At 44.1% G+C, this 22,595-nt stretch overlaps 1 protein-coding gene across 1 annotated transcript in view; it reads right to left on the bottom strand.

The window, feature by feature from the left end:
• ZNF652 (zinc finger protein 652) overlaps positions 1–14,022 on the bottom strand; it is a 71,392-nt gene extending 57,370 nt beyond the window's left edge. The window contains exon 1 of the mRNA XM_008013059.3: positions 13,585–14,022. The gene's annotated coding sequence lies outside the window, so the exon portion shown is untranslated. The remainder of the gene's footprint in view (positions 1–13,584) is intronic.
• Positions 14,023–22,595: the final 8,573 nt, after the last annotated feature.

Consider the following 22,595-nt stretch of genomic DNA (forward strand, 5'->3'; position numbering starts at 1 on the left):
TTCTGCATGGAATACAAGAAGGGTGGGGAAAATTCTGCCCTACCTTAAAATGGCCTTGGGCAGAACTATCTGTGAATGTCAAAAGATAACTCCTAAAGAATTAATGTCAAAGATAACTTACATTTGTTTAACAAATACAGAGATCCAGCTACATTATATATAGTACATATATACGTACAATCTATGTTATAACCAAAGCGAATCTATGAACAGATATTCAGGCTTCAGAATAGAGTTTAAAAGCTTAAGATGTTTCCAAATAGAAAAGGATATTAGTTGAAAATCAAATTAAATCTGAAATATAAAGTGTAGTTAATAGTAATATACCAATGTCAGTTTCTTAGTTTTGAGAAACACACCATGGTTATGACTTTAACAAAAGAAACCATGAGGAGTTTATGGGTACAGGGTTGCACTCTACTTGTAACTTTTCTGTAAATTTAAGATTATTCCAAAAATAAAAAAAAAAAAATTATTTGTAAGCTGGATGTGGTAGCTCATGCCTGTAATCCCAGCACTCTGGGAGGCCAAGGTGGGTGGATCACCTGAGATCAGGAGTTCGAGAGCAGCCTGGCCAACATGGTGAAACGCTGTCTCTACTAAAAATACAAAAATTACCCAGGCGTGGTGTTGCATGCCTGTAATCCCAGCTACTCAGGAGGCTGAGACAGGAGAATTGCTTGAACATGGGAGGCAAAGGTGGCAGTGAGCTGAGATCGCGCCACTGCACTCCAGCCCAGGTGACAGAGATGAGAGACTCCGTCTAAAAACAAACAAACAAACAAACAAACAAAATTGTAGCGAGAACTTATTGTAACAGCATAAAGTGAGTTAGTGAGTTATAATCACTTCAATTAACAGATTTTCTTTGATTTAAAAAGGCAGGCTGCTTTATCACCTTAAAGTGAGACTTTTAAAAAACGGCTGGGTGCAGTGGCTCACACCTGTAATCCCAGCACTTTGGGAGGCCAAGGCGGGCGGATTACCTGAGGTCAGGAGTTCAAGACCAGCCTGGTCAACATGGCGAAACCCCGCCTCTACTAAAAATACAAAAATTAGCTAGGCATGTTGGTAGGCTCCTATAATCCCAGCTACTCAGGAGGCTGGGGCAGGAGAATTGCTTGAACCCAGAAAGCAGAGGTTGCAGTGAGCCGAGACTGCGTCACTGCCCTCCAGCCTGGGCGACAGAGTGAGACTCCGCCTCAAAAAAAAAAAAAAATATATATATATATATACACACACACACACACACACATACACACACACACATATATTTATATACATAAATATATTTTTTAAAAACTTTGATATTTTAAGACATTATTAGGATTCTTTGGTAAAGACTACCAATTAGCAAATGGACTTGGTTTTTTCACTAGAATCCATGTACAAACACGTGTAAGTATTCTTTATGGCACAAATCCCAAACTGGCTAATGCCAAGAAAACCTGACTGACTTCTGACATTAACTGGCATGGCTGCTTACAGATCATAACACTATGGGAACTCAGCACTATTTTCCTAACTGTGAAAGGTGCATATTTTTGGATGTAGCCATTGAAGAATTCACCACCAGAAGATGGTAAGTATAAAAAGAGTGTATACAAGAGCATTCATTATAGCATTTTTTATTGTAACATAAATAATGGTACATACAGACACAGGCATACTGCATAGCCATCGGAATTATGATGCAGATTTATAATAACTGACATAGAAATACATCTATATAAAAAAGATTAAAGAACATGTGAGGATGGCGTCATGCAATTTCACTACTTAAAACCATGGACATATATATATATATGTACACTCATATTGAGAGATGTCTCAGGATAGAAGTACAGGCAGAGAAGGCCATACTTTTTTTTCTTCATATTTTTCTAGAATCCTTAGTTTTAACATAAGCATGTAGTCTGATGTAGTGACTCACGCCTGTAATCCCAGCACTTTGGGAGGCTGAGGTGGGAGGACTGCTCGAGCTCAGGAGTTTGAGGCCAGCCTGGGCAACATAGTGAGACCCCGATCTATACAGGAAAAAGTACAAAAAATAGCCAGGTGCCGTGGCACACATCTGTAAGCCCAGCTATTCAGGAGGTTGAGGTGGGAGGATCACTTGAGCCCAGGAGTTCAAGGCTGCAGTGAGTTAGGATCACACCACTGCAATCACACCACTCCAGCCTGGGTGACAGTGCAAGATTGTCTCAAAAACAAAAAATAAACAAAAAGCCAACGGCCAAAAGACCCTAAGTTCACAGGTTGTCAATGTTAACTGCAACATTAGCTACATAATTTTAGCTTACAGATATAACATACACCACCACAATACTGTTTTTTTTTGTTTTTTTTTTTTGAGACGGAGTCTTGCTCTGTCGCCCAGGCTGGAGTGCAGTGGCCGGATCTCAGCTCACTGCAAGCTCCGCCTCTCGGGTCTACGCCATTCTCCTGCCTCAGCCTCCCGAGTAGCTGGGACTACAGGCGCCCGCCACCTCGCCCCTAGAGTTTTTTGTATTTTTTTGGTAGAGACGGGGTTTCACTGTGTTAGCCAGGCTGGTCTCGATCTCCTGACCTCGTGATCCGCCCATCTCGGCCTCCCAAAGTGCTGGGATTACAGGCTTGAGCCACCGTGCCCGGCCCACAATACTGTTTAATGCCAATGGACAAACTGTAATTTAAAATATCAAGTTATTTCATATAAATTCCATTTGTAAATATATATACTACTAATAGTGTTTGTACTTTAGTTGAGAAGATCAGTCAATAGTTTTTTGTGTTTTTTTTTTTTTGCACAAGCAGACAAATCTCTCTTCTTCTTGCCAAGGACTAACCTTTCCAAATCAATGAATTTGGGAGCTGAGAGAACTTATAATGTATCCAAGATAAACCTATTATATGAGAGATGAGGAAACAAGAGGTTCAGAAAAGTTAAATGGCTCCTCTAAAGTCAGCAGCTAGCTGATGGCAGAGCTGAGCCTAATACCCAGATTTTTCTCATAAGGCTCAAAATGAAGTATTCCTACATAAAAATATTAATAATACCAGTTGCTGACAAAAATGTGGAACAAGTAGAATTTTTCTGTCTTTCCAGTAGGGATGGAGAAACAGCTTGGTAATTTCTTGTAAGCTAAAGATACATACCATATGACCTAGCAGTCCCACTCCTAGGTATTTACCCACGAGAAATGAAAACTTATATTCACCCCAAAACCTGCCATGAACATTTACAGTGGCTCTGTTCATAATCACCCGAAATTGGAAGCCAAATGTCCCTCAAATGGTTAAGGATGTAAGTGATCTGTGGTATATCCACACAAAGGAATATTACCTGGCAATAAAAAGGAACAAATTGTTGATAAACCCAAATACTTGGACAAATCTCAGCGGCATTACTATGAGTAAAAGAAGCCAGTCTCTAAAGGTTACATACTATATGAGTCCATGTCACATCCTGCAAAAGACAAAACTATAGTGACAAGAGATCGATAGTTGCCCAGGGTGAGGGGAGGGTATGAGTGCAATGGGACAGTGGGAGGGAGTTATCTGGAGTGATGGAACTGTTCCGTGTCCTGGCTGTGGTGGTGGTGGTGGTGGTGGTTGCACAAACTGATATTCCCAGAACTGTATGAATATCAAAATATCAATTTCACTGTATATTAATTTAAAAATTAAAATAAATTATGTACTCAGTCTCCGGTTTCTAAAAGCCAGAAATACCTATAAATTTCAAACTCTTTTTTTGCGGGGGGCAGGCAGGGTCTCACCCTGTCACCAGGCTGGCAAGCAGTGGCATGATTCTGGCTCACTGCAGCCTTCACGTCCCGGGCTCAGGTGATCCTCCCATCTTAGCCTCCTGAGTAGCTGGGACTACACCACACCTAGCTAATTTTTTGATTTTTTTGTAGAGACAGGTCTTACTATGTTTCCCGGGCTAGTCTCAAGCTCCTATCCTCAACTGATCCTTCCGCCTCGGCTTCCCAAAGTGATGGGATTACAGGTGTGAGACACTGTACCCAGCCAAATTCTTTAAATTAATTGTTTTTTTTTTTTTTTTTGAGACACAGTCTTGCTCTGTCACCTGGACTGGAGTGCAGTGATGTGATTTTGGCTTACTACAACCTCCACCTCCTGGGGAAATATATTTTGTTAAGCACTATATAGGGCAGTGGTTTTTTCAAAGTGCCCGTACCAACCCAATTTTTCTAAATGAAATAAAACAGAATAAAAATTCTAACAGATTGCCTCACAGTTAGTAAGAGTAAGTACTGTCTCCAAGTTTTTGTTTCAGTTGTGGGTGTAGGTATGAATGTGAATATGTGTGGGCACGCATGCACTGCTTCTTACTGTGGATCACAGTCAAAAAGTTTGAGAAATACTGCTAGAGGGAATTAAATAAACAACAGTTCTAGATTTAGAACAGTCCAGCCCTGCAAGAGTTGGCTTCTGTGAACATGTATTTAGTACACAGTGCACCACCTGGCCTTACAGACATAAATCATCTTTAAAGAAATAAAAAATATCTAAAAAAAAAATCTAACTTTCCATACGAGGTGATGAAAGGATTGAGGAGAGACTGGAAGGCAGAACAAACTACCTTTTGGATATTAATTATAATAATACCTGACAAATTAGAATAGATGCAGAAGTGTTTATTTTTTTACCATAATCCAACAAGAAGAAATTAGTCATATGAAATTTTATAATTTCTACTATACATATCATTTCCAAATTTTAGTTTAAACATTTTCTCACTTAGCAATGGTTTCTTAACTTATTATATCATACAAGCTTTAAATATATCTCAAAGAACCAAATTATATTCTATTAGAGCAGGGTAAGACACATTAATATCACAAAAATAAAAATAATAAAAAAGAGGGAAAAAAGGTAAATGTATCTGCTTTTAAGAAAATTATACTGCTAAGTCTCTGCTGTGTAATATATAAAAAGGCTTTTTCCCTTTGTGAATAACCTTTCAGATAAAAGCTATATTCCAAGATAATTTGGCTTTAGCCACCAGCAGACTATAAATAACTTATTTTTAAGAAGATTCACGCCTGTAGTCCCAGCTACTCGGGAGGCTAAGGCAGGAGAATCACTTGAACCTGGCAGGTGGAGGTTGCAGTGAGCCGAGATCACGCCACTGCACCTCAACCTGGGCATGGAAGCGATACTCCGTCTCCAAAAAAAAAAAAAACCTGTCCACTCAAACTTATTCTAAAATCTTCATATCTAAAACACCATTATTATTCTGAAAGTTACCTGGCTTCCTTTATTTATTTATTTATTTTTTTTGAGATGGAGTCTCAACTGTCACCCAGGCTGGAATGCAGTGGTGCAATCTCAGCTCACTGCAACCTCCACCCCCCAGGTTCAAGTGATTCTCATGCCTCAGTCTCCCAAGTAGCTGGAATTACAGGCCTGCGCCACCACGCCCGGCTAATTTTTGTATTTTTAGTAGAGACGGGGTTTCTCCATGTTGGCCAGGCTGGTCTCGAACTCCTGACCTCAAGTGATCTGCCTGCCTTGGCCTCCCAAAGTGCTGGGATTACAGGCATGAGCCACTGCACCCAGTCATATCGACAGTTATTAAAGAGCATGGCTACATACAATTACATACAATTTCATCAACCAATTGATTGACAGGTCTTCCAAATTCCAAAATATTCAAAACAAGATGAACTATTTTAAGTTCTTCATGTTGCTTTTTTGTTTAGAACTTTGGGGTTCTAAAAAGTTTAAATATATGTTACTTGTAAAAGTTACATTAAATAAAAAAGTTTTAATAATTAATTCATGAGGGATTGTGATTTCAATATTATGAAATGAGACAGTAAAAGAAAAAATTTGCCTGGGCATGGTGGCTCATGCCTATCTTCCCAGCACCTTGGGAGGCCGAGGCGAGAGAATCACTTGAGCCCAGCAGGAGTTTGAGATCAGCCAAGGCAACAGAGTGAGGCAAAAAATGCAAAAATAAGCCAGGCATGGTGGTGCACACCTGTAGTCCTAGCTGCTCAGGAGGCTGAGGTGAGAGAGGATCTCTTGAGTCTGGGAGGTGAAAGCTGCAGTGAGCCAAGATGGCACCACTGCACTCCAGCCTGGGTGACAGAGTGAGACCCTGTCTCAAAATAAAAAATAAAAACTTAAAATAATTAGTAGTGGCTGGGCGTGATGGCTCAAGCCTGTAATCCCAGCACTTTGGGAGGCTGAGGCGGGCAGATCATGAGGTCAGGAGTTTGAGACCAGCCTGGCCAATATGGTGAAACCCCATCTCTCTTAAAAATACAAAAATTAGCCGGGTGTGGTGGCAGGCAATCCCAGCTACTCAGGAGGCTAAGGCAGGAGAATTGCTTGAACCCGGGAGGCAGAGGTTGCAGTGAGCTGAGACCACGCCATTGTACTGAAGCCTGGGCAACAGAGCAAGACTCCAACTCAAAAAAAAAAAAACCCAGTATCTACAAAACAAATCTCTCAAGTGTAATAATCATTTTAAATACATTTTCCATCATTTTAGCCCCTCTTTATTTAAGGATAAAAGAATACAGGGTTTGCTCTTAGGTTGACTTGGGAATTCTCTTAATATTGTGAAAATCCAAGCTAGGTCTTTGAGAATATATTAAAATTTTCCCCCACTAAATACTTCATTATTTTGTTTAAAATACGATATTACAGGGCTGGGCGCAGTGGCTCACACCTGTAATCCCAGCACTTTGGGAGGCTGAGGCGGGCGGATCATAAGGACAGGCATTCAAGACCAGCCTGGCTAACATGGCGAAATCTCATCTCTACTAAAAAATACAAAAATAAGCCAGGTACAGTGGCAGATGCCTGTAGTCCCAGCTACTCGGGAGGCTGAGGCAGGAGAACTGCCTGAACCCAGGAGGTGGAGGACGGACAGTGAGCTGAGATCCTGCCACTGTGCTCCATCCTGGGCAACAGAGCGAGACTCAGCCTCAAAAAAAAAGAAAGAAAAAAAAAGGATATTACAATCTTCCTATGGATCAGTGGGGGGTATATTTTAAATTTAAAAAAATTAATAGGTATACATTCACATACATCAAAATTTTAAGTATAAAAGAATATATAGAGACTACAGTAGCATTATTCATGATAGCCAAAAACCAGAAACAACCTAAATTTCCATCAATGATACAATGGACAAATAAATTATATACATACAATGTATATATTATAATTGTGGTTTATATGAGGACAAATTATTGTTACATACAACAATATGGACAAATCTCATAAACACAATTTTAAGCTAAGGAAGCCAGACACAAACAAGTTTATATGTATTCCACTTATATAAAGTTCAAAAAACTACTCTATGATTGCAGAACTCAGGATGGTGAAAAACTCTGGGAGAGAAGTAATTGGGAAAGGGCATGAGAGGTTACCAAGACATTAATCTTAATTCCTTATTCTTGGTACTGATTATACAGAGAAAATTCATCAAACTGTACACCTATGGTTTCTCTACTTTTCTGTAAAAAGTTAGGTTTCCTTGAGTCCCCAAAAACGGAATCAAAATTCCAAAGCTGAAAAGTATAAATGTATTAAAGACTATATTCTGCACTAGCATTAAAAGACAAAATGAATAACCCAACACTGTGTATCTTTATTTAACCCAGCTAAGAGTCATAACCCTCTGATGCCACATGCACAGTAAAGACCAAGAAATCAGGCTGTGTAGCCATTCTTTCCCGTTTTTGTTCTCTCCCAAAAATCCCTTCTCGCCACATAGTCACTGGTTTATCAAGGAACTAACAGAAGAAACCAACTATCTGCTAGGCCATTTGACTTCAGTGAACTGGGGAAAAATAACAGTAAAAAACAAAATACAGGCCAGGGGTAGTGGCTCACGCCTGTAATCCCAGTACTTTGGGAGGCCAAGGCAGGCAGATCACCTGAGGTCAGGAGTTTGAGACCAGCCTGGTCAACATGGCGAAACCCTGTCTCTACTAAAAATACAAAAATTAGCCAGGTGTAGTGGCACGTGCCTATAATCCCAGCTACTTGGAGGAGGCTGAGGCATGAGAATCGCTTGAACCTGGGAGGCAGAGGCTGCAATGAGCCGAGATCACACTACTGCACTTTAGCCTGGAGGACAGAGCAAGACTCTGTCTCCAAAAAACAAACAAACAAACCACCCCTCCTCACAAAAAGTTTACTTAGCAAAATGTATGATAGTAAATCAATCACCTACATTTTGTTTGTTTAGTCATTCTGGGCTCACACAGCATTAGGGCTGTTATTATACATTCTGGCCAAATTAAGTTGTTTTCAGTATGCTGCAAAATCTAAGGTGAGTCCAAGGCCACCATATGCCAATCCCTCTTTATCAGCAATTCCATACTAGTGACTGAGTCCACTGATGGGCAAGCCTGCAGGTGGCTCAATAATAAAAGAAAATAAGGATTAGCAGATTCTCCTGAGGTAAATCCTACTGTATTACTGATGTGTCTACCTTACCTGAAAAGTCTCTAGGTAACTCTTACGGGCTCACGGACTTATCACAATGCTATCCTGCAAAAAATTACAGAATAATTTCATTCTATAGTAACCTAAGGAAATCCTATTTTTAAAGCTGTATGCATGTACTAAAACTGTATACATGGCCCTAATTGAATTTACTTTTCAAGGTAATCAATCACTTGAACTATTTCTTTTTTTTTTTTTAAAGAGGCTGGGTGCAGTGACTCAGGCCTGCGATCCCAGCACTTTGGGAGGCTGAGGTGGCGGATCACAAGGTCAGGAGTTTGAGACCAGCCTGATCAATATGGGGAAACCTTGTCTCTACTAAAAATACAAAAAAATTAGCCAGGCATGATGGCGCGTGCCTGTAATCCCAGCTACTTGGGAGGCTGAGGCAGGAGAATTGCTTGAATCCGGGAGAAGGAGATTGCAGTGAGCTGAGATCATGTCACTGCACTCCAGCCTGGGCGACAGAGAAAGACTCCGTCTCAAAAAAAAAAAAAAAAAAAAAAAAAAAAGATAATGTCATCTTTATCATAAAGCTGCCTTTTTGCTAAAAAAAACAAGAGAAGGAACTACACATATAATCTATAGGCCTAAAGCAGAGTTCATAAAATCTGACAGGTAAAGAGACCTTACTTTTCTTTGCTTTCCTTGCCAAAGTAAAAATTCATAAAGCACTCAAATCTATAGCCCCAAGAGCAGTTTATAATCAAAATCTCAGAAGAGCAATGGAAATTGTATTAGATAAAATGTTCATAAGTATTTTTAAAAATCAAACATAACTACTATATAAACAAACAGATTAAAATAAACAACTGATATTGCCACTGATTCTATAAAGCACTTCATGGCTTGCATTAACCATGAAAATTTATACAAGGCTTTGCACGTGATTCAACTCTGGACACAGAACCCATTAATGTCCTAAAACACCCCTTTCACTACATAAGCTCTGAATAGGCTTAAAACAAGCACAGCCTGTGGGTAGCACTGTAGAATTTGGAGCTAGATTTTACTGTCCCCACCAAGTTCAGCCAGCCATAGAGCAACAAATCAAAGTTCCCATAAGCACATTGCACCTGCAAGACTTAGGTACACTCCAAGTCAAATATTTGCAATTTTTTCATCCCAAATCTGCACAAATGAAAAAAATGCAGATCGCAGTGCCAGACTTCTAAATCTTCTCATAAGACAAAATGATCTGTAGTTTTACTCCAACATGCTCCATATCCTAACATGTATTGAGTCTCTAATATGATCATATGCCACGAACTGCTAGGAGTTTGCATACAATATCTCTAATCCTCATAACAAATCCCGTTCTGTTGATGAGGAAACTGAGGCCAGAGAGGTCAAAGTGACTTGTTCAATATCGTAAGACCAGTAAATGGTGGAGCTGGGGTTTTAAATCTAGTCATGCCTGGCTCCAAAGCATCATCTCCATGAGCCTTCTTCAGCTAACGTCACTAACCGCAGCACCAGTTCACCTCTATTGAAGTAAACTCAAGTGCTGATTGTCTGAAATGACAACAACACCTGAGAAAAATATCACACCTAAAATGGTAGCACAAGACCCAATACTTCACAACAAGGAGGTGCAGTTATGTCCTTTAGAATAACTAGTTTTAAAGGCTATGGTTCAAAATACAAGACAATCCACTTTTTTTTCCTGTTGTCTGTCAACTGACTTTTTATAACAAGGGAAATGAAACTCAAGAGTATATTCACATTTTTTTAAGTAAAATGATTTAAAACCCCTGAGAAAAGGGTGACTTCAAAAGTTCATATTCTAGTTTACCTCTTCGTTAGGCTTCAGACATTCAAAAACAAAATCACATCAGTAGCATTACTAATCAACTTTTTTTTCCTACAGACTTGAAAAGTATTTTCTTACCACACTACGAGATTACTTCCCATACTTAGAACAGAAATGGAAACAGCTCTGGGTGTCACAAATCAGATCTTGAGACCACAGTTGCAGAAAGTAGGTGCTGTTTTCCCTTGAGTAGGAGCTGCTGATCTGAAACCTCCTAAGGGAAGGGTGTCTGAAGAAGAGTGTTGGAGAAACTAAAGCAAGCTGTTTGCATTAATGAGAGTGAACTGCTGGCACCACTACTCCTTAAGTGTTTCACTGCTATGCAATTGTTTTCCAGCTTCCAAGTTCTGAATCTGGCAGGGAGAGAATGCTGTTCTCACAACCGTATGTGTTATATGATCAGCTGCTCTATGATGTGTGGGTGTTTAACTAGGTAAGTGACTGGTTTAGAAGAGGTTCTGCAATACTAAATCAAGGAAGCACACTGTCCCCTGATATTTTAATGGTCTGTCAGTATACTACAAAGTATATACAAAGAAAAGTAACCTATTTGCAACTCTGAAATGGTTTGGGTTTAGAATAGCCAAATGATTTCAGACAGTAAAACTTCAGGCATGACATGAACAAAAAATGTAACTTGTAATATAAGGCACTGGCAGCATGTTTATGAGATAATAAAAACGGCAATATTTGCAACTTCAGCATGCTTTCAAACTTCTGGATACGCTGCATAATTATTAGAATAAATGCTATTCTTCAGGTGTATAGAACAGGTTCTATAGGCAAGATTCCAAGGCTTCCTTGCCTACCAAAGTGTCAGTTAATATCATAAACTCCTTAGCTTCTCAGAAACCCCCCCCCCCCCAACCAAATGCAAAAAATATGAAGGTCTCAAAGGATTCTTTAAGCGAAAAATGTCAGAATCGTAAGCTCCTAGAGAACCGGTACTGTGCTTAAAGTTACTACCCATTCCAACACTATCACAAGCTGGAATAAATATCTCTTGATTGCAATACGACCAAAAGGCAAAAGCTGGGTGCAGAGTAATTTAAACAAAAATAGCTGATATTTATCACCTGCTTATTGATAGCTGGTGCAAAGTTCATTCTAGGTTCCAGATTCTAAATATGAAGGCTGAATTCCGTAACCACAATTAAAATCCTTCCATTAAAACAAAATTTCCAAATGAATGATTTTGATGGCACCATCACCATTGAGACATGAAATCACAGTTAACAAAGCTGAAAAAAAAAATCCTTTTTATGGAGCAGGTACACCGCTATGAGAATGATATAGCCTTCTTTTGAGAGATCAGATCAACTTCAGCCAACACATAAAGATTCGGTATAGGCATTATAAAACAGACCTTGGACTTTGCTGTTGAAATTTGCTACATTTAGAATCTGGTGCCAGGAACATACATTACCAATTGGTCAAGTCTAAGCAAATTATTTGGACTCTAGCTTTAACTATTTCTGAAAGACTCTCACATACATTTCCTTTTTACAGTAAGACAAGGAAATGGTAATTTACAAATACCTAACTTATCCTAATCAAAGAACAAAACACAAGGTTACATGCATAAGCTACTTTGTTGTTCATTGCTCAGGGCCAGACAATGTAACTCTAATCCTTAAAAGAAAAAAGAAAAACAACTAACCAACTAAACAAAACACACAACCCAAGCTCCTTTCACTTTTGCGTAACATAGATCTTAACCTGAAGTCCTAGGACTAGCTTCAATTTGACTGTAGTGGCACACAAAATGTGTCTATTTAATGGAGAAGATGGTTCTAAAGACTTCCATGACCCCAAAGATTACTAACCACTGAAGACAGGATCACTAAAACTTAGTGAACAGTTTAAACAAAATTATACTAAAGATATTATCTGAATACTGTGCACCGTCCTGATATAAACAACCAAGCTGCCTGCCACCACTGATAATCAGTGTCAAGCCCCACCCACAAAACAGCCCCACTCGGCAACATCACCTGTATTCAGCTCAGACACCACACATCCCAGCAACAGCAGCTCCTCAATCCCTAAGCACACACATGTTGTCAACAAAGCATGTGCTAGTTGCCATTCCCAGAACAATACGGGCCTGGCCATCCTCTGGAAAAAAAAAAAAAAAAAAAATTCCCATTCTTTCTTGAATACTACCCTACTAATACACTATGCCTTCATCATAGATCCCAAACATTACAACAAAATAGGAGAAACTTGCACACACCATATCTAATTAACTGGGAAAAAAGCATCACTCAGGTGTTCCTGAGGGTCCACGGGAGATGCACGTAAGGGAAACATTATGATAATGATGCTTGAACACGGGGACAATCTGGGGGCAAAGGCAGACTCACGCAGGAACACCCCGTGAACGTGGATGTGGAAAGCACCCTTCTCCAAAGGCACAATCACATTCCTTTGATTGGCACAAGCCATTTCTGACAATGGATCCCGGTGACAGGGGCTGCTCAGCAATCAGGAAGTGAGTGTATGAGTGTGTCTGTGTGTTGTGGGGGAGGGATGCTCTAGTTGTGATCAAAGCTGGACCTTTTCAGAGAAGGTCTCGAATCCTGAAGACAGACTTCGAGGTGAGGCAGGAGCATTTATCATTTCTACTGGAGACATCCCTCGACAATGAACATGTTACGTGGAGATGTAACAGGGGTGTCACTACCTTTGGTGTCTCCGATCTAAGAATCTTCAGCAGAGTCTGATTGGAGGGGAGGAGGAGGTGGGGGTGGAGAAAGGTCTGCATTACCCACTGGTGTGAGCGTGGGGCGGCCGGTGGCGGGTGTACATCAGACGCATTTTATCTGCTAGCGGCACAATACTCCCGGGGGTTGGAGGTTTGGGTGCAACCGCAGGGCGGGGGAGGTAGTGGGTGCAAGCCACCAGCTGCAGGGTAGGAGAACGCTCGCAGGAGGACCGGTGCAAATCTCCCCTCGGCCCGCTAACCCGTGCCGCCCCAGCCTCCCCTCAGGCCTCGGGGCGAGCGCACCCGCTGCAAAACTGCAGCCAAGCCCGGGTCCGGGAGGGAGGGAGCGAAAGGGCAGGAGCGGGGCACCCTCAGCACAAGCTGGGTGCCCGAGGAGCTCAGCGCCCGGGGCCTCCCAGCCGGATGGAGGCTGCTCCGGCCTAGCGCACGCAGCTGCCTCGGCGAAGGGTTACGCCGGCCCCCGGAGCCCGGGCCGGCCCGGCGGGCGGCGGAGAGGAAGGGCTGCCGGGGGCGCCGCTGCGACGGTGGCGAGTGCGTGGGGGAAGGGGCCCTTACTCACCCGGGCCGGCCGCCTCCGCCTCCGCCGCCCCGGCCGCCGCCTCGGCGGTCCATCCTTGCGGCGGGGGCCTGCAGCCGCGCCGCTCGAGTCACAACCGCCGGCTGGGCCGGCCCCTCCCCCCTGCCCAACGTCTGTCCTCAGGGCCGCTCCTCAAGACCCGGCCTCCGCCGCTGCCGCTGCCGCCGCCGCCGCCGCCGCCGCAGCGCTACGTGGCCGCCGCTCCGACGTCTCGCGACTCCCTTCCCAGCGCGCGAGGGCGAGCGGGGCCGGCGGGGCGGGCAGCACGGGGCGGGCGGCAGGGGAGGGGGTGTGCGTCTGTGGATGTGTGTGCCGGAGGGGGCAGGGAGGGAGGCGAGCGGCTGCGAGGGCGCGCGCGCGCGCCCGCGGCCCCTTCCCTCGCCGGCCCCCCCGCCCAACAGGGATCCCGACACCTCCCTCCGCCCCCCCCACTCGGCATCCCGGCCGCTGGGAGCGGCGGCGCGCATGCGCAGCCCTCGGGCCGGCCCGGGCGCACCTTTTTTGCCTCCTGCCACATTGTGAGCGCTCCGCCGCCCAGATAACCGCCGGCTCCCCGCGCCACCCCCGCCCTTTCCCACTCCGCCCACTCCCGGCGCCCAGGTAAAGGCGAGAGGTGCGCATGCGCGGCGCTCTCCTTGGGTCGGGGGGCGTGGTTGCTGAAAGGAAGCCAAAGCGAACAGTTCGGGGGGTTGTAGCAGGCGCTACTGTGGGATTCCACAAAATAGGCGCGCATTAGGATGGGGGAAGGTAAAGTGAAGAAAGGAGCCAAAGTAGAAAAGTGGGTCGATGTGAGATTTGGAAGTAAAAGAGACTTTGAATAAAAATTTAACGACTGCTGACCTCCTTGTTCCTGGAGGGCAGTGGGAGTGACAGGGGACAGAAATCAGCTCGGCAGCATGCAAGCAGTAGTGGTCATTCGCCATATGAATGGTACCGCTAAAAACTGGAACAGTTTCGAGATTGCCAGGGTGCTCAGAAAAACAGATTTAGAGCCTCGCCTGTCCTGTGGCCAGGAATAGGGAAGGGGATGTGTGTGCTTGAGACCTACAGCTGCTGCAGTAAAGGAAGCCTCCATTGTATTACAGTATTATGACTAATTAGCTATTAATCATTAATATACTAAATGGTACTATTAGTTAACAAGGTAGCATTTATCCGAGTTCAGAGCTGAGAGAGTGTCCGTAATTGAAAGTGTTTAGGGTACAGGGAGAGGCAATGTACCTGGCAAGGTGAAGGTCTGTGATGGAAAAGACCCAAGACAGCAACTCTGAGGTCAGGGTTCCCTTTCCCACCGTAAACCAAACTTCCCTGAAGTTATCCAAATCCTATCTTAATTGGAACTCCTTCCATTATTAAAAGCACACTTAACTAATGTTCTTGTGCTAAGGCTGACCCCAATAGCACATAAACATTTTCTTTTTCTTTTTTTTTCTTTCTTATTTGAGACAGGGTCTCACTCTATCACCGAGGCTGGGGCACAGTAGCATGATCACAGCTCACTGCAGCCTCCTCCTCCCACGCTCACATGAGCCTCCCATCTCAGCCTCTGGAGTAGCTTGGACTACAGAAGTGTGCTGCCTCACCTGGATAATTTTTAAATTTTTGTAGAGACAAAGTCTCCCTATGTTCCCCAGGTTGGTCTCAAACTCTTGGGCTCAAGCAATCCTCCCACGTCAGCCTCCCAAAGTAATGGGATTACAGGTGTGAGCCACCATACCTAGGTGACATTTTCAATACACATGCAGCTACTTTTTCCTAAAATAGCACTGCTATGGTTTGAATGTGTCCCCCAAAGTTGACATGTTGGAAACTTAATAATCCCAATGCAAAAGTGTTGAAGCTGGGGCCTAATAAGAGGTTATTAGGTCATTAGGGCTCTGCCCTCATGAATGGATTAATATCATAAACGGTGGGTTAGTTATCTCCAGGCTGGGCGCAGTGGCGCAGTGGCTCATGCCTGTAATCCCAGCACTTTGGGAGGCCAAGGCAGGTGGATCACTTGAAGCCAGGGGTTTGAGACCAGCCTGGCCAACACGGTGAAACCCATCTCTACTAAAAATACAAAAAAAAATTAGCTGGGCGTGGTGGCATGCACCTGTTATTCTAGCTACTCAGGAGGCTGAGGCATGAGAATCGCTTGAACCTGGAAGGCGGAGGTTGCAGTGAGCTGAGATCGCGCCATTGCACTCCAGCCTGGGTGACAGAGTGAGGCTCTGTCTCAAAAAATAATAATTAATTAATTAATTTAAAAAATAAACAGTGGGTTAGTTGTCTCAAAAGTGGGCCTGTTATAAAATCAAGTTTGGACCCCTTTGCTCTGTTGCTCTCTCATGCACTCTTTTGCCTTCCTGCCTTCTGCTAGGGGATGATGCATCAAGAAGACCCACACCAGATGAGGGTACCTTGATATTGGATTTCCCAGTCTCCAGAACTGTAAGAAATAAATTTCTATTCTTTTTAAATTACCCAGTCTGTGGTATTCTGTTACAGCAACACAAAATAGACTCCAACAAGCACCCCACTCCCGTGACCCAAAGTCCTGCAGGGAGTAAGATGACCTGAATCTGGGACAAGGTTAGGGAAAAGATTGAAACTTTCTAAGCAAAGGGGTCCAAGAGTTGACTCTGTCCTTGACTCCTTCCCAGAATAGATGCTTGACTTTGGTCTCTGGACTCCAGGGATAATTTTGGCAACTTTGGGTCATGTTTTTCAATAATGAGTTTTTTTCAGTGAATAAACACTAAAAACGATACCATATTTCAGCAGGTAGAGAGAAAATCTTCAGGTGGAACAGGAGGAAATAAGCAGAAGTAATAAAAGGAGAGACAGATTCAATGTGAGAAAGAACATGGTATCCATAGGGGCTGGTGAGCCTGGGACATCTCAGTGAGATCGATGTCTCGCTTTGCCTTCTTAGACATTTGATCCATTCCCCACCCTCTGCTAGTCAGAGCTATCCAGCTTGGAAGAGGGTGTGCAGAGTGATGGCTAATGAATGAGGTGACTTTCCCGGCGTCTGTGACTCTTCAACTCTCTGAAGGGTTCTTAGTAACTAGGTATGTTTTTTGCAGGGAGGTTATGTCCATTATCTCTTTTTCTTTTTTTTCTTTTTTTTTTTTTTTTGACGAAGTCTTGCTCTTGTTTTCCAGGTTGGAGTGGCACTATCTCAGCTCACTGAAACCTCTGCCTCCTGAATTCAAGTGATTCTCCTGCCTCAGGCTCCCGAGTAGCTGAGATTACAGATGTGCACCACTACGCCCAGCTAATTTTTGTATTTTTAGCGCACACGGGGTTTCACCATGTTGGCCAGGCTGGTCTTGAACTCCTGACCTCAGGCAATCCACCCGCATCAGCCTCCCAAAGTGCTGGGGTTACAGGCATGAGCCACCATGTCCGGACTTATGTCCATTATCTTATCAGACCTTCCAACAACCCTGCAAGGCAGACAGGACAGGTATTATTCCCAATGAAGGAAATTCAGGCCAGGGAATGTTTAATGGCTCAAGCAAAGTCACCCAGTTCAGTAAACAGTGGAGCAGAGCCAAAGCAGGCCCCAGCCTCCCTGACTCCCAGCCTGCTGGTCTTTCAGAGGCTTTGACAGGCCCACTCTGAGAATCCGCCATTTATTCCCACGGAGTGAAAACAGGTGCCCTTAGCATGTGATGGAGAATAATTCTAACATTCAGTTCTCCTTCTCCATCTCCTTTATTCAATGTTTTTTCCTTCTTCTTCTTTCTTTCTCTCCCCAGAAGCCTGGGACTTGCCTCTGTGATCTGGTGCTTTGGAGGGCCTTGGGCCTCAGGGCTAGCAAGTTTCCTTTCTGGAGATTTCAGTTCCTCTGCCCGCCCTCCTTTACCTCTTTCTCCTCACACATCTGTCCCAGGTAGAGGGTGAGGGCTGCCAACCAATGTTACCACTTGACAGACCACAAGAGGGCTAGTTCCAGTGCCTCCCTTGTTCAGCTGCTGACACTGCAGCTTGGCAGTCATTGAAGGCAACATTTAGCTCCCACATCTGACCTCATTGGAAGATCAGGCTTCTGTCATCCTGGTTTCCTGGCCTTGGATAGTTCTTCACTAACTTTTAAGGCAGTGGGCAGAAAGCAGCAGAACCCTGTGTTTTCTTTTTTGGGTTTTTTTGTTTTGTTTTGTTTTTTGAGACAGGGTCTCCCTCTGTCACCCATGCTGGAGTGCAGAGGCGCCGTCATAACTCACTGCAGACTTGACCTCCTGGGCTCAAGCAATCTTCCCACCTCAGCCTCCTGAGTAGCTGGGGACCACAGGTGCTTGCCACTGCACCTAACTAATTTTTGTATTTTTTCGTAGAGATGGGGTTTTGCCTTGTTGCCCATGCTGGTTTTAAACTCCAGAACTCAAGCAATCCGCTGGCCTCAGCCTCCCAAAGTGCTGAGACTATAGGTGCGAGCCACTAAGCCTGGCCACAACCTGTTTTTTTGTTTTGTTTTTGTTTTGTTTTGTTTTGTTTTGAGGTGGAGTTTTGCTCTTGCTGCCCAGGCTGGAGTGCAATGGCATGATCTCAGCTCACCGCAACCTCTGCCTCCTGGGTTCAAGTGATTCTCCTGCCTCAGCCTCCCGACCAGCTGGGATTATAGGCATGCGCCACCACGCCCGGCTAATTTTGTATTTTTAGTAGAGATGAGGTTTCACCATATAGGTCAGGCTGGTCTCGAACTCCCAACCTCAGGTGATCCGCCCGCTTTGGCCTCCCCAAGTGCTGGGATTACAGACACGAGCCACCACACCCAGCCCAGAACCGTTTTTTTTTGTTTTGTTTTGTTTTGTTTTGTTTTGTTTTGTTTTTGAGACAGAGTCTTGCTCTGTCGCCCAGGCTAGAGTGCAGTGGCTGGATCTCAGCTCACTGCAAGCTCCGCCTCCCGGGTTTACGCCATTCTCCTGCCTCAGCCTCCCGAGTAGCTGGGACTACAGGTGCCCGCCACCTCGCCCAGCTAGTTTTTTGTATTTTTTAGTAGAGATGGGGTTTCACCGTGTTAGCCAGGATGGTCTCGATCTCCTGACCTCGTGATCCGCCCGTCTCGGCCTCCCAAAGTGCTGGGATTACAGGCTTGAGCCACCGTGCCCGGCCCAGAACCTGTTTTTTGATTTAAAATTATTTAAAAGTTCTGTACATTTTGAGAATTCTTAAAACCTTCACGCATTTAAACAGCAGCAGAGATATCTGGTTCCTGGTAAAGTGAACAGGATGTCTTGATACAAGCTCCCTGCTCACTGCATTTCCTCACTTCCTAAATTCCTAGGGATGTACCTCCAGTGAATAATAGTTTTTACCACCTGTACATATACAGGGTCAGTGGCCATGGCTCCTTGCTTGCCTATTAACTAATATCACATCCTACAGCACCAGACTTAGAGCCAGAGCCCTGGTCATGGCCTCCTAGGTTCTCATACTTGACCTTTACTCAATCATTTCATCATTTAGGCTTTATAAAAAGGGAAGACTGGTCGGGTGCGGAGGCTCATGCCTGTAATCCCAGCACTTTGGAAGGCCGAGGCGGGTGAATGACCTGAGGTCAGGAGTTTGAGACCAGCCTGGCCAACATGGTGAAACCCTGTCTCTACTAAAAATACAAAAATTAGCCAGGCGTGGTGGCATGCGCCTGTAGTCCCAGCTACTCTGAGGCAGCTGAGGCAGGAGAATCGCTTGAACCTGGGAGGCGGAGGTTGCAGTGAGCCGAGATCATGCCACTGCACTCCAGCCTGGGTGACACAGTGAAACTCCATCTCAAATGAATGAATGAATGAATAAATAAATAAATAAATAAATAAATAAATAAATAAATATGGGGGAGTTATATGGCTATTAGGGTCCTCCAGATCTGATACCCAGGATTGTAACCTAAAGACTTGATTATGTTCATTAATACATTGCAATTTCATTCCTTTCCTAAGAATTACTATCCAAAGATCATGCCTAAGCCCTTCCTACAAGAAACTGCCCCTTTTACAGAATGAATAAAGTTGTCCTAGATTCCCGTTTTTTCCTCACTTTTTCTCATATCTCTAAGTGACAGTATCCGGAGACAGTTCAGAAAGCTGGAGTTTTGGTTTTTTGTCACAGGGCTTGTGTGTATATACGCATGCACGCACAAGTGTATGTATATGTTCATTCTTAAAGGGATATGGGTCATGGGCACCTTCACTCTGTGGCCCCCCACCTCCCACCAGCCCTACTTGAATTTTAGTAAATAGTAAAATAAATGCCAGGACCAGGCACAGTGGCTCACTCCTGTAATCTTCAGCACTTTGGGAGGCCAAGGTGGGTGGATCACCTGAGGTCAGGAGTTCGAGACCAGCCTGGCCAACATGGCAAAACCCCAACTCTACTAAAAATACAAAAATTAGCTGGGTGTGGTGGCACACACCTGTAATCCGAGCTACTTGGGTGGCTGAGGCAGGAGAATCACTTGAACCCGAGAGACGATGTTGCAGTAAGCCAAGATCGTATCACTGCACTCCAGCCTGGGCGACAGAGCAAGACTCCATCTCAAATAAATAAATAAATAAATAGAAAGAAAGAAAAAAAGAAAGAAACCCCATCTCTACTAAAAATACAAACAAATTAGCCAGGCCTGGTGGCGGGCACCTGTAATCTCAGCTACTTCAGGAGGCTGACACAGGAGAATCGCTTGAACCTGGGAGGCCCTTGCAGTGAGCTGAGATTATGCCACTGTACTCCAGCCTGGGCAACAAGAGTGAAACTCCGCCTCAATAAAAAATAAATAAATAAATAAATTAATTAATTAATTAAATAAAATGTCAGGATGCTTGGAAGAACAAAAGAGTATGTACTAAGAGGCCAGATATGTAAGTGCAGCTGTAGAGATAAGGAAGCCACTGGGATAGCCAATGTCACATAGGTCTAAAGTTTGGTTTTAGCTAGTTTTCTTCTACCCTAATACCGCCCTCAAAGCAAGCATTGCAGCAATCCTGGACTGCAGCCAGAAGCTCTGGTCTCTGTACATCAGCTTCTCCATTTGAAACATCTCAGAATTTGAATTTTGACTACTCTGGTGTTAACATCAAAATGCATTTTATGGGCCGGGCGCGGTGGCTCACACCTGTAATCCAGCGCTTTGGGAGGCCAAGGCAGGCAGATCACGAGGTCAGGAGATCGAGACCATCCTGGCCCACGTGGTGAAACCCTGTCTCTACTAAAAATACAAAAAATTAGCCAGCGTGGTGGCGGGCGCCTGTAGTCCCAGCTACTCAGGAGGCTGAGGCAGGAGAATCGATTGAACCCGGGAGGTGGAGGTTGCAGTGAGCTGAGATCACGCCACTGCACTCCAACCTGGGTGAGAGAGTGAGACTCCATCTCAAAACAAACAAACAAAAAGCCCACAAAAAAATGCATTTTATAGTGTTAGAAAAACATATTTATGTGGCAATTTCTACACATCTTTCTTCTGCATTGCTTCATTTAATCCTTCTCTCAATCCTGAGAAGGAAGGACAGAAAATGTTGTTCCCACTGTTTTCCACTGTTTGGTTTTGGTTTGTTTCCTTTCTTTTTTTTTTTCTTTGAGACAGGGTCTTGCTCTGTCACTCAAGCTGGAATGCAGTGGCATGATCGTAGCTCACTGTAGCCTTGACTTCTTGGGCTCGGGTGATCCCACCTCAGCCTCCCAAGTAGTTGGGACTACAGGCACATACCACCATGTCTGGCTAATTCTTTTCATTTTTAGTATAGGCGAGGTCTCACTATGTGAGTAGGCTGGTCTCCAACTCCTGAACTGAAGCTATCCTCCTGCCTCAGCCTCCCAAAGTGCTGGGAGATCTGGCCCCTGTTTTTTGTTTTGTTTTGTTTTGTTTTTTAATGAGATGGGATCTCATTCTGTTGCCCAGACTGGAGTCCTGTGACACGATCACAGCTCACTGCAGCCTCGACCTCCCCAGGCTCAGGTGATCCTCCCACTTCAATTTTTTTTTTTTTTTTTTTAATATTTTAGTAGAGACAGAGTTTTGCCATGTTGCCCAAGCTGGTCTCGAATTCCTGGGCTCAAGGGATCTGCCTGCCTCAGCCTCCCAACGTGCTAGGATTACAGGCAGGAGTGATCCACTGCACCTGGCCCCTTGCTGTGTTTTGTTTTGTTTTTAACAGCAAATAAAAATGCAGTCTGGATTTTAAGGGCCATGCAGCAAGAACTAAAACGTGGGTCTCCAAGGTCCAAGTCCAACACTTCTCTATGACACCCTACTGCAGCCCTTTGCTGGATACCATACAAAGCAAACTAAGCAGATGTGGTCTCTGCCCTCTGAAAGTTTGGACTCAAATGGACAGCCACGATTCTGGCAAACATAAAAGGACAAAGTGATTTAGTGTCAACTCACATACGCAATAAATAACTGAGTTAAATAGATAAGGAAAGGCATGTTTACCTGGTCTACTGATATTTTTTAAATTCCGGTTGAGTAGAGAGCAATGTTAATAAGGCTAAGGTTTTGGGCCAGTCCCATTTCTGCCTACTTGCTTTGCACCTGGAAAAATATTTGTAACTGCATGCAAACTCTTTCCCCTCCTCGTCTTCAACAATCTGTAAACTTTCCCTGAGCAGCTACCAAGTGTAACACAAAGTGGGAATGAAGGACCATTAAGAAATCATCTCTGTGCCGTACGCGGTGGCTCACGCCTATACTCCCAGCACTTTGGGAGGCCAAGGCGGGTGGATCACCTGAGCTCGGAAGTTCGAGGCCAGCCTGGTCAACATGGTGAAACCCCCGTCTCTACGAAAAATACAAAAAACAAAACAAAGCAAAAAACTAGCTGGGTGTGGTGGCATGCACCTGTAGTCCCAGCTCCTCAGGAGGCTGAGGCAGAAGAATCGCTTGAACCCAGGAGGCAGAGGTTGCAGTGAGCTGAGATTATGCTATTGCACTCCAGCCTTGGAAACAAAAGCGAAACTCCATCTAAAAAAAAAAAAAAAATTCATCTGTGCCCTCGAGCAACATCCTTAACCAT

Source organism: Chlorocebus sabaeus, chromosome 16 (genome assembly GCF_047675955.1).
Source record: "Chlorocebus sabaeus isolate Y175 chromosome 16, mChlSab1.0.hap1, whole genome shotgun sequence".
Classification (NCBI taxonomy): Eukaryota; Metazoa; Chordata; class Mammalia; order Primates; family Cercopithecidae; genus Chlorocebus; species Chlorocebus sabaeus.